This window comes from Sminthopsis crassicaudata, chromosome 6, assembly GCF_048593235.1.
Source record: "Sminthopsis crassicaudata isolate SCR6 chromosome 6, ASM4859323v1, whole genome shotgun sequence".
In the NCBI taxonomy this organism is placed as follows: Eukaryota; Metazoa; Chordata; class Mammalia; order Dasyuromorphia; family Dasyuridae; genus Sminthopsis; species Sminthopsis crassicaudata.
Window position 1 is genome coordinate 232,368,262 of NC_133622.1, and position 12,526 is coordinate 232,380,787.

Below are 12,526 nucleotides of genomic sequence, written 5' to 3' on the forward strand. Positions count from 1 at the left end.
GGTTAAGTGACTTGCCCATGGTCACACATGGAAGTGTTAGGTGTCTGAGACAGATTTGAATGCAGGTCCTCCTGACTTCAGGACTGGTGTTTTTCCAATCTTTTCATTTTATTTTAATATTTCTTGCTGTCCCAAGAAATCATTAATTTCTGTTTGCCATATTCTAGCTTTCAGAGTATTCATTACTTTGGTAAGAATTATAAATTTCTTTTTTAAACTATTCTCCTTCCAATTCTTTCCTCTAGAGTTTTTATTTCATTTTTAATGTCTTGTTTCATTTCTTCTAAGTATACATGTCATTCCTGTGGAAAACAATTTTTTCCCTTTTAGCATCTGCTTATGATTGTTATAGTATCATTCCTATCTTCTTTTGGGTGAACCCTAGATCTCCATTAATCTCTTTTAGTAGGAGACTGTCTTTTTTGGCTTAGTCATCATTCCAACTTTATTTCCTATACTGAGGCTTTGTGCCAACTTCTGTTCCTTATTGTGCTTTTGGGTAGAGTAGTTAGACTTTCTGAGTTTCACTGTGGTTCACCTGGGTTCCTGCTTCTCTGATCTCCACCTCTACTGGTTTAGCCCCCTTAGATCTTTCAAGTTCAGAGCACTGGGATATGTAGGGCTCATCGAATGAGTGCTGGGAGTCTCAGAATTGCTAGGTACTTGGGCTATCACAATGTGAACATAATCATGTCCAGGGGCTTCTAAAGTCCTTTCTATAGTTTCTGAATATGTTGGTGATTTCGGATCTCCCTGGGACTTTCTTGGGGATCTCTTTCCTTAGTCTGCCTCCAGACATACTTGCAACATAGGTCTCTGACTCATTTTTGGTCAACCCGACACACTGCCATCTTGTTTACTTGAACTGACACTGACTTTGCTAGCAGCATCTTTTCCTATTGTCTATGCCTTCCAGCTAACTTTTTGTGCAGTTCTGTGCAGTTTTTTTCAGTTAATTACTGTGGTGTCTCACTGGATTTATTGATATTTATTCGGTTTGATGGAATTTCAGATTTTTGCTGGAAAAGGTATGTGGGAATTAGGCAGCAAGCTTCTGTTCAGGTGCTAATCTTGCCTGAAATTTTTTGTCTTTGATTTGGAATGAGTTGTTGAAGGATTTAGTCCAGGAATCACTAAAGGTTTATAGGAAGAGCTTCTTAAATGATCAATGGAATAAAAAGAAAATTCCTAATCTAAGAAATATGCCCAAACTCCTATTCCTTCATCTGTGCCTAGAATCTATTAGCTCTCAACCAATCTCACTGCCATATCCTGAGGACTAGTCTTGTGCTTTGAGATCTCTGGAAGAAATGTTCTCATAGAGGGCAGGAATCATCAGTCTTTTTCTGAAGCTACTGAGCCACATTCCCAGTAAGTCATTATCAGGTTAACTTCAGTCACTATCTACTTGAACAACATTTGAAACTCAGAGGTGAAAGGTTGTATATGTCAGCTCCTGAGTCATCCAGCCTCGCCATAAAGATGGTTAATGAGCTGGTGGGATGCTTCAGTTGAGCCCTTAATGGTGGCAGAGAATTTCAGGGCTCATTCATCAAAGACCTACCTACTCATATCCCAGAGCCTTCCCCCCATAGTATTGTCAACAGCAGCCACCAAATGTAAGCAGTGTCCTTGATGAGGTCAGGTTATCAATTTCTAGTTCAAAATAAACATGCGACAAACTCCCAGTGGCCATTATTTTTGCCAAAAAGAAGAATTTAAGAATTTTAATTTATTTAAGGAGAAGAGTTACGGAATGAAAAGGTAAGAAAGGCACCAGGAGTCTTAAATATGAAATAGATTTGGGAGAGCAATAGGGTTATCAAGTAAAGGAGTTTGGAAGAATCCATGAAAGGAATATATCATGAGGCTTGAGTACATCATTGATTGGCTGGCTAAATTCAAGTCTGCAGTAGAAAAGATTGTTTTAAGAAAAATCCTATTAAAAAAAAAACTAGAGAGTATAGGAATAGAGTTTTCCTTAAAATTATCAATATTTAGGGTTAGGGTTAGAGAACTATCAGCAAGCATCATATGTAACAGGGGCAAACTAGAACAATCCCCTACTAGTAAGATCAGGGATGAAACAAGGTTGCCCACTATCACCATTACTATTCAATATTACTGTATTATAAATGTTAGCTTTAGCAATAAGAGGAGAAAAAGAAAAAGGAATTCGAATAGATAATGAGGAAACCAAATTATCATTCTTTTCAGATGATATGATGGTATACTTAGAGAATCCTAGAGAATCAGCTAGAAAGCTTCTAGAAACAATTCACAATTTTGGTAAAGTTGCAGGATACAAAATAAATCCCCAGAAATCATCAGCTTTTCTATATGTTACCAACAAAGTCCAGCAGCAAGAGATATAAAGATAAATTCCATTTAAAATAAAAGTAGATAATATAAAATATTTGGGAGTCTACAGGTTAGCACCTTAAAAGAGTTAGTTAGCTATAGGGATAAAGATATCATGAGGCATGGGGAAGGGGAGGGGAAGAAAGGCACTATGAGGCTGAACAACATGGCGGGCTAACCCAAAAGGGATTCAGCAAAGATGGCGTGGATTATGGACATATTTATAGGAGAAATTTAACCTCAGGGGATTGACAAAATTTAGCTTTTTGAATGCATACAGTAAGGTGGGGTTACTCTTCTACAGGGGGTGGACCTCATCAGTGCCTTTCCCTGCTTGCCTCAGGGAGTATTTTTATCAATACTTCAGGCTTTCTCTGCCAAAATCACCTACTGACTCAGGACCTCATCCTAAATGGTCCTCAGGTCCTTGGGTCTTCAGGATCTAAATCAGCAATCATAAGCATGGATATTCCTATAATGCTTTAAAGTTTGAAAGGTACCCTATATAATGTATAATTCTATGTTTCATATACAAACATATATAGAAAGTCTACATTATATTTCATTTGATGATCTCAATACTACAAGATACTCCCAATACTCCTTGTACTATAGGAATTTTTTTTTTCTGTTTTGCAGATGAGGAAACTAAGTCTCCAAGAGGATGGTTGACTTTTCCTATGGCTACACAGTTAGTAAGTATACTTTGGGCACTGTTCTTCTGGGTTCATGATCCCACACTAGAGCTTTTAGACTTTAATGGACCTTCCTAAGTTTCTTTCTCCTAGGGACTGAGTCAAGAACTGGGAAGAGCCAAACTCATGACTGCAATAATAAAAAATGAATTCATTTGTAAATTAAAACCAAAACCCAACCCACAATACACAGTTGTGCCTCTGAGATGGAAGTTTGAAGAGCTTGTGTTCCCAACTCTAATCCCTCGCTTACAACCAGTCTCTGGTTTTGATAATTAAAGAGAATATTAGAAAACATCTATAGCCAAACTTGATTTAGAACCAGGTGCTTAGATTCCTTCCATTGTAAGTAACCTGGGATCCCTTATCTGTCACATGGGGTTCTTTTGTTGTTCTTTGGGACTTTTCAATTGTTTCTAATCATCATGTTTGTTTTCTTTTTGAAGAAACTTCCTGCTGAAGAAGAAACCCTGAAAGAAAGTCTACATATGTACTGCAAGACTTCCAGGGAGTTTTCCTCCAAGATTAATAGAACTCTGATGGCTTTAATTGGTTGTTAAATATTTTAATTTTCTATTCATTTCCCACCTGAAAACCCTTTTCATTTTGAGGAAAATTATCCCTTCAGGCCATGATTTAAAAAAAAAATCATTACATTGAATGAAGAAATGGTCAGCCTTCATATTTTTTAGCATCTTGGTTTATTTCATAAGGAGCTGTCTGAGATAGTGCCTAATACCAAATTTGTTTCTAAATCAGAATTTGGTTGAATATATACAAGATGGCCTCTAGTTGGGATACATAACCCAAATAAAAGTGTGATATGATGCAAAGAGTCCAGTATTTGGAGATGGAGGTCCTGGGTTCAAATCCCAGATTAGCACTTATTATCTGTCTGACTTTGGCTAGCAGTCACTTAATCTTGGGGTGGGGTCCCAGTTTTTTCAAGTAAAATGAGAGAGCGGATTAAGTAGGTCTTCTCTGAGGTCCCTTCTACATCTAAAATTATGATCTAAAAACCAAAACCAAATTGCTGTTGATTTTCCCAAATAGCATTGTCCACTAAGGCAGTAGCACATAAAGAATAAAGACTAACAATGGAGTCAGGAAAACTTTGGTTGAAGAACTGCCTTGATCACCTCTGGGCTATGTATACATGATTATGGGCAAATAGTTTTTGGTGACCCCAGGTAACTCTGTAAGACTATAAATTATTGATATATGTTAGCGAATTTACAGATCTGGACAAAAAAAAAACATTAAAAAGATCTGGAGGAAACACTGGATTTGTTATCAGGTCTTGGATTCGAGTAAAGATTCTGCTACTTAATGCCTGTATTATCTCAGGAAAGTTAACTTTTCAGAACCTCAGTTTCCTCTTTTGTAAAATGAGGAGATTGGACTACATGATCTCTGAAATGTCTCTTCCTGAAATAATCTAAATTTCAGGGCTGCTTTTTTCTTTATTATGTTCTACACAGCTAAGGTCTCTTCTAGCCCAGACATTCAGAGTTCAATACCCTATGGTCAATTTTCTCCATTGTCAAATGAAGGGCTGGACTAGATGAGTCCTATGTTCCCTTTCATCTCTAAATCCTATAATCATGGCTGTCAGAAGTAGTTCTAGTAGACAAATTACAGACAATTCACTTGAAACTACAATTAACTATCCGGCCTGGTTCCCATTTGTTAGACCTTCAGTTCTCAAGCAAAAGCTATGTTGTGCTACTAGATCTTTTGTTTTCATTTGTTTGCTTCTTTGATAAGTACTCCCACTCCCATCAAAGACATTGTTAGCAAAGTACTGTACAGAAGAATGTTGACTCTGTGCTCATCTTTCTCTTTCAACTCCTCCTCCTCTTCCTCTTCATCATTATCACCAGTCCCTTCTTGTCATCAGTTATCAAGGATTCTAAGAAGTAGAATTATCATTTGGAGACTTTATGAGTGGGGCTCAAGGGTGTACAATGATCCTCTTGTAGTATCTGTAGCTATATAGACTCGGCAGTTGTTTAAAAAAATAAAATAAAATAAAATCTCGAAGAGCATATAGTACCTCTGATGAGGGACAGACTCCATTTGCCTTTGACATCAGTAAGACTTGAATGCAGATGGAAGGCAGTCAGTGGGGAAAGAAAGCTGAGGTGACTGGGAAGGCACGTAAGGTAAAATAAGGCACAGAGTTGTTGAGAATAACTCGAGGCAATATTTCTCCCTGGAGCACTTGTCACTCTGTGACTCTGAGGTAAGTGTTCCTGAAAGCCTCTCTTGGCCAGTTGCTTCAATAAACAAAAGCCTAATGACTGATGTGTATCTTAAAGAATTATCTGTATCTGATTGTATCTGTATCTTAAAGAATTAATGGAATAAGGGGTAACTATAGGGCAGGAAAAACAGAAACCAGCAAAATTTCAGGGGGTGTCGGCAGGCAGGATTGCTGTATTCGAGCTTGGGACCCTTGGTGGACTCAAGCTTTGACTGTTATTTTACTCAAGGAAGATTTATAAAGCCAGAGGGTTGTTTTTGTTTTTGCTTTGTTTTGCTTTTTTAAGGATTTAAAGACTTTTGAAAGTTCAGCCAATTGAACTAGAATGAAGAGTCCTTGATGAACTGGAGACCTCCTTTCTCCCAGGCTTAGCTGCCTCAATGACCTTGAATGTGTGCTCCTGTAGCAAGCCATGTGAGGGAGAGGTATTTACTGGGCTCAGTAAGGCCAATTCAGGTCTTCTAATAAAGGGATCATTTTCCCTTTGGTCTTTCAGAAATTGGAAGAGAAGATAAATAGGACTTCACCTCAGGGAGAAGGGAAAACTTTGAGTGAGGATTGGAGAAGTGCTTTTTCTCTGTGATGTTCTTGGTCATGTCTTTCTGCAATGTCTGGCCTACAAATACTCTGCTGGCTAGTATTATCAAGTTCTCTCTTTTTAGTTGTTTTGGTTCAAAGAGGTTAAAAGCTAAAAAAATTAGTCATGACATAAATTTGATCCAAAATTACATGAAAAAGCCTGCTTACTCACTATAGTTTTTTAAGAGGTATAGCTATGAAATCAAAAGTAACTTAAGAGAGTAAAAAAGTAGATTGAAAATAAGAAAAACAGGAAATGAATGGCACAGACAATAAAGAATAAATTCAGTTCTCTATTTTTTTTCCTTTTCAATTGCTACTTCTATAGAGACCAAAGTTAGTTGAAATACTTTCCTTTTTAAGATCCATTTCTTCCTATGCAAAGTAAGGGAGATGGCCAAGAGAATCTCTAAAATCTTTTTCAATTGCAAAATTCTATGATCATCATTCTTCCCTTAATAATTATCTCAGTAAAGCAAAAATCGGTGATTTTTGTCAATATCAGTATTCAGTCAACCTGGCCATGATGGAGGGATGTAGTATAATGGAAAGAACATTGACTTTAAAACGAGGGGTCCTAAATTCATATCCCACCCCTGGTACTTACTTACACATGTTGCCATTCCGGGCAAGTCACTTAACATTTCTAGGCTCAGTTTCCTTGTTTGTAAAATGAGGGGGTTAGATTAAAAATTTTCTCAAACTTTTGTTAATTCCATGACCCTCTGTTCTCTGACCTTGCTAGGCTTGTCTGCCAACAACAAGCCAATCAAGACCATATACCTCAAAATTATCCAATAGGACACATTCATTTGGTCAGGTGCTAAAGAGAACCATGGCACCATTACATTATAGGACTGAAGTTTGGAAAGCCCTTGAGCCTCAAAGGTAAGGCAGGGGTAGGGAGCGACCATAATGGTTCAGTTGGACCCGGACCAGGTTTATTTACTGATCCCTCAAGTTCCAAGGATGAAGAAAGTTGGATTTATGTACCAATCGTGTCATCTACAAAAACAGAGATGAACAATGTCAACAACACTACCCGTTCATCTGGAGGAATCCAGCATCTGTGAAAGTGGTATAGTATGTCCTCTTATGTGAATAAATCAATAGAGTGCACACACTTCCCACAGCTATTATCTCCATCAAATTATTTTCACTTTTAAATAAAATTTCAAATGGCCTCTCATCAGCTACAAATTTAGAAATACAATAATAGATATCCTTCAGGGAGCTGTGGTTTTTTGAAAAAAAAAATCGAACAAAAGTAAATCAGCAAAAGCCACCTTTGATTTTTCAAAAGGCTTCTGAGACTCTAAGCTCAAAAATGGAAGTCCTTGGATCAACAGACAACATGTGCCTCTGCTATTTGGCTCCATCAGCTATGACTCCATCATCCCCTGTGATCTGCAAAGCTGGTTGGGATCTCTATTCTTTATTATCTCTGGTCTCAAGTCCCAACTTGGCAAGAAGGGGAAATAAATTGTGATGTCTGCTCCTTTTCTTCTATTGGCTGTAGGCTTTGAGAGCCAAAGTGGTTTTTATTCATCTAATAAAGGGCACTTCCACAGAGTTGTTCAGAGGGGACCTTCAAATAATTACTCAGTTGAAACAAAGCTTCATCTGGGTCAGACAGCTGGTTTGCCTGTTTGAGACATGACTGGGGACTTTCATATAATGAACTTTTTTTTTTTTTCATATAAAGAACTAAACTGCCTGATGGGGTTCAAATAGACATATTTGTGTCTAGGAGACACATTGAGTGGTAGGGAGAATAAGGAATATGGGACTGTTTGTCTGGTATGTTGTCCTTTTTTTTTCCTTTTAGGAGAGTGATCGGGATTGGTGATTTCATGAGAATGGGACAACTTCCGATGTAGAACCTCCATACCAAATTCACCTTAGCAACTTTATCCATCTGTCTATCTAGCATCTAGTTTTTCTATATATATTTGTAACCGATTTTGTCTTTCTTAATGGAGAGATGGGGTGTGGACGAGATTGATTCAAAAATAAAATTTAACTTGAAAAAGTTCTAGTCATAAAAAGTTCCCTGGGAAAGAAAGAAAGCATACTTATGAAGCATCTCTTACGCGCCAGGCATTGTGCTAAGTGCTTTACAAGTATTATCTTATTTTATCCTACACAATGTTGGTTAGCAGATGCCTTTCTTGCTTCCATTTTACAGCTGAGCCAAGTGAGGATGGGACTTGCCCAGAATCACAAAGCTAGCCAGTAAGTGCTCAGAGTTTAGCACAGTGCCTCGCACGCAGTAGGCACTTAATAAACGCTTATTGATCGGTGGATTTGAGCTCAGATCTTTCTGACTCTAGACCCAGTACTGTAACCTCTGTGCCACTTTGCTGCCTTATTGACTGGGGCATACCCAAGGTAATAGAGCCAATATGGATTAGAAGTGGGATTTGAACTCCTATTTGTTGAACTCAAAAGCTTACCATCTCCACTTCCCCATTCTACTTCTCATACCCTGATAGGGAAGCACTACCCACTGCCCTGGTTTACTAGTGTCTAGCTGGCACGGAGGATTGATGTTAATATTATCCTTTGTAATTTCCCCCTGATGCCTAGCATAATACTTTGCAAATAACAGGCATCTAACAAATACATGCTGAATCAAACTGAAAAGATGCTTCCCAAATACCTCCTGGGTGGCTCTTACCTAGTCAGCAATTATTGGGAAACTCATTGTAAAGGCCGTACCACTACAGAACTGGGCTTCCTCTTGCTTCCCACAAGAGTCAAGCCAAATGTTGCCTCAATGACCCAGATCCAGCAATGTAGCTGGTACAACATTATAGAGCCCCAATTTGGGGGGCCCTGATATAAAAGGGAGTCCTTTCCCTGTCAGTCTAAATTGCCATTCATAGAATCCTGGATTAAGAACTGGGAGGGAACTTAAAAGTCTAGTCCAATTCTCCTCAGTTTTACAAAAGAAGAAACTGAGGCTAAGAATTTAAGTAATTGGATTAAGTTCACACAGATGGTAAGAGGCAGAGGAAGGACTGGAAAGCTGTAGGCTGCCATTTGTGGAGGCTTTTCCCTCAAAGCAGAGGAATAAGATAGAATTTCTTCCAAATAACTCAAATTCTGTGAGTAAGACTCTACTCTGTTTCATTTTGGATTTTTATTCATTCCATTAATAATTTATTAATTAAAATTAATTTTATTAATTTATTCATTTTGGATCCCCTCTGGATCAGGCACTATGCTAGCCCACAGTTTACAAAGACAAAAGGGAAATTGCCCCCTTCCCTTAAGAAGCTCCCATTCTATAGCTTTCCTGCTTCCTGAAGGTAACCAGGCTGGATTAATAGACAACACTTCCCAATGACAGCACCAAACTGATGGATGCTTCATAGCAGCCATTTCCAAAGCACCAAAAAAATAAAAAATAAAAAATGAAAAGAGACTTTTCATGTGTTTTTTAAAAAAATGAATTTTGCTCGAGTGCTATATTTCTAAGCCCAGCCAATTAAACAGTTTGAATATATTCAGTATTTAAACTTCTGGGCCAGGGTCTGGTTTTTCTTTCCCTAGCTTTGACCCCCTAGGAAGAGCTTATTCTAAGTGGCTGAAAATAAGGGATTTCATGAAAGTCTTTTCTCAGCAATAGAAATTGCAGCTGCCAATGGTATAAACTGACCTTTCATGGAATGTCTGATTCAATAATTTTATTAACTCTTTCCACTGGAACACGACCCTCTCCCAGGCAGTGAGAAGAGGGATAATCATAAAGCCCCAGCTTTTAAATTTTTTCTCAAACAACCTGCACAGAGAAAAAATGGGCTGCCTTTGGGCTTCTAGCATGATCAAAGAAAGGGCAACATTGAGGTGTCAGTCAATAAGCATTTATTCATGCTTACTATGTGCCAAGCACATCAATGTACCCACTTCTGTCTAATGCAAATTGGCTGATTGCTGCTTTTGGTTTTCTCTTCTCATAAGGATTGCCTAAAATCATATTCACTGGAACAGACTACTATTGAGTGCCCATTGGGCATTTGGGGAATTGAATGCAATATTTTCAAGGGGAAGAAAGGAATTCTCTTGTTTGCTCTTTGTTAGGGAGAAAGGAGGGAAAATGGCTTATTCCTCTCCACAAATGCTTGAAGAATACCTTATAGGTTCTTATTTCTATAACAGCAGTTCTCAAAGTGAGGTCTGAGAGTCTTTCAAGAATTCTATGAAGTCAAAACTATTTTTATAATAATACTGATGATTTGATTTCTAATAGAGTAAATAACAAGGGCTGTAACCCATAAACCAAAGCTCTTTGGAGTTCTCCAATAATTTTTTAAAATATAAAGTCCTGAGCCCACAAAGTTTGAGAATCACTGCTACATCATGGAAAATTTCTTCATTTCTCTAAAGGAAGTCAAGATGCAAATCCTAGCTTTGTCTTTTATCAGATGTTTGACAGCACAATTACTTCCCTGCTCGTGGCCATTTTCCTACAATATAAGATTAAGAAAGTGGACAAAATGTTCTCTAACTTTCAGGTGCAGTATTCTATGATCTGGGTTCCTTTCCAGCTCTACCATTCACTACCTAAAAGTTGTCTTCTGGTTCTGATTTTCTGTATTAAGATCCCTCTTAGTTCTGATAATCCTGTGTTCTAAGGTCCCTCCCAACTCTATCATCTTGTATCCTAAGATCCCTCCCACCTCTGATATTCTATATTCTAAGATTCCTCCCAGCTCTGACCTCTTGTGTTCTAAAGTATCTCTCAACTCTGCATTGTGTTCTGGGATCTCTTTCAGTGTTTTGTTCTAAAATCCTTCCCAGACTCAGCACCCTGGAGCCTCAGAAACCCCTTCTGTAATTTTCCCCCTCCTCCTTCAGGTCCCTCTTCTCTCCCCCATATAGCTCCAGCATTATCCAGAACATTTGGATTAATTTTTCAGGATGAGGAGAGGACAGGTCCCGGGGTGGGATTGAAGGGAAATTTGCTACCAAGGAAGAAGAGCTGCTTTGAGGAGCTCAAGATGATGGAAGCCTTGGCAACAATTGAAGCTCAGAAAAGGCTGCCCCAGTTGAATGTTCTATTGGCACAGGAATCCAGATGTCAGCTAAAGGTCTGTGGCTTGAAGCTAGTTGAATCTGCTCGTGAAAAATGGCCCTTGGATGACTAGGGGACTTTGAAGTCAAAGTCAAATCCTTCTTAGCCAAACTCAGTTCTTTGCTTAGAGACTTTTGCTCTAGTTGTACATTTGCTGGATGGATATCTACTAAAATGAAATATCTTAGAGGGGTGGGATTAAATTGCTTCTATCTGGCTGTAAAATCCACAAAAGAACAGAGAAATGTCCCATCAGCCACTAGTTTGACCTAAGTAAGCCAATCCAAATTCAGTTTCTGATGAGAATCTGAAAAATTGTATTCGAGAAGATCGAGAAATCAAAGGTACCACTGCCTTTCAGTTTCTACAGCTCTGTTATTCACTCATGCATGAAAACTTGTTGTTTGAAAGGAGGAAGAACCCGGGTTTGGAAAGACTGGAAGCTCGGCTTAAGGCACGCCACTGTAGGATTGTTTTTCTAAAGCAAAGTATTGCATTGTCTATAATTGCACTGGAGATCCAAGCGCAGAAATGTAGAGAATTGACAGAAGGAGTAGAATGTCTTCAGAAACATTCCAAGATAAATTGCAAAGATCTAACCTTCTGGCAGAAACTTGTACTAAAGTGCCTACCTGAATATTCATCAAACTAGTATTCTAAAACAAATGTTCAGAAGTTGAAGTGGATTGTGTCTGGGCGTACCGCATGTCACTTGAAGCGTAGTTATTATAAAATTGCTCATCTTCCAACAATTCCTGAAACTGGGTCTTAATAGGATTCTTATGGTGAAGAAAATCAACTATTTTGAAGGCTTATATCACATCAGAACTCTGGACTCCAATGGATTTAAGTTGTGAAGGCTGGAACAGAGCAACTAGTTTAGCATTGATATGTTTAGACTTGAGGGGGAAATAGGCTATAGTTGGAAATTGATTACGTATGCTGCAGTTGGAAATATGTTTAGTTGGAAATATGTTTGGGATTAAATTATGATTCTCTTTGAAGCACGTTTATAAAAAAAACTAAACTCAATTGAGAAACACTGATATAGAATAAGGATGGGAGATTACATTGCAAAGTGACAGTTACTGATCTAATCTAGTAGTAGCTGGATCACTCTACTGATTATAGGTAGTACTGATGGCTAGATGTGATTGACTTTAATTGATGTTATTTCACTTGTGATTATGCAAGTTCACAACCAAAGAACTTCAGAAAAATGGGATGATGCACTCCAGCATAATCAAGGTTACTGGTCTTTGAGGTAGGATAAACAACTTTGTTAAATCCTTAAACAACTAGATAATTCAATAATTCTAAAGATTAATCTGTACAGGGCATAAGTTTTCATTTAAATTTGATGATTAAATTATCTTAAAATTGTAGATAGATATATTAAATTTAAGATCTTCAAGTGGGGATCATCCTAGGAATCAAATGAGATAGTATGCAAAGTTTTGTACAGAATTATTTATAATCTCAATATTTAACCCCTTAGAAAAAAAATAAGTTCTATTATACAAGCAACTCTCAAAGTTTGCCAGT

The 12,526-nt window shown here is 37.9% G+C and overlaps 2 long non-coding RNA genes and 1 pseudogene across 2 annotated transcripts in view; 2 read left to right on the forward strand and 1 right to left on the reverse strand.

Moving 5' to 3' along the window:
• The window catches only part of LOC141545483 (uncharacterized), a 78,069-nt gene extending 73,013 nt beyond the window's left edge, over positions 1-5,056 (forward strand). The window contains exons 3-4 of the long non-coding RNA XR_012483031.1: positions 3,001-3,056; positions 3,503-5,056. This is a non-coding gene — a long non-coding RNA (uncharacterized LOC141545483). The remainder of the gene's footprint in view (positions 1-3,000; positions 3,057-3,502) is intronic.
• Positions 1-12,526, reverse strand: part of LOC141545484 (uncharacterized) — a 61,347-nt gene that overhangs the window by 17,121 nt on the left and 31,700 nt on the right. The window lies entirely within an intron of this gene.
• Positions 10,124-11,977, forward strand: LOC141546628 (cyclin-G1 pseudogene; annotated as a pseudogene).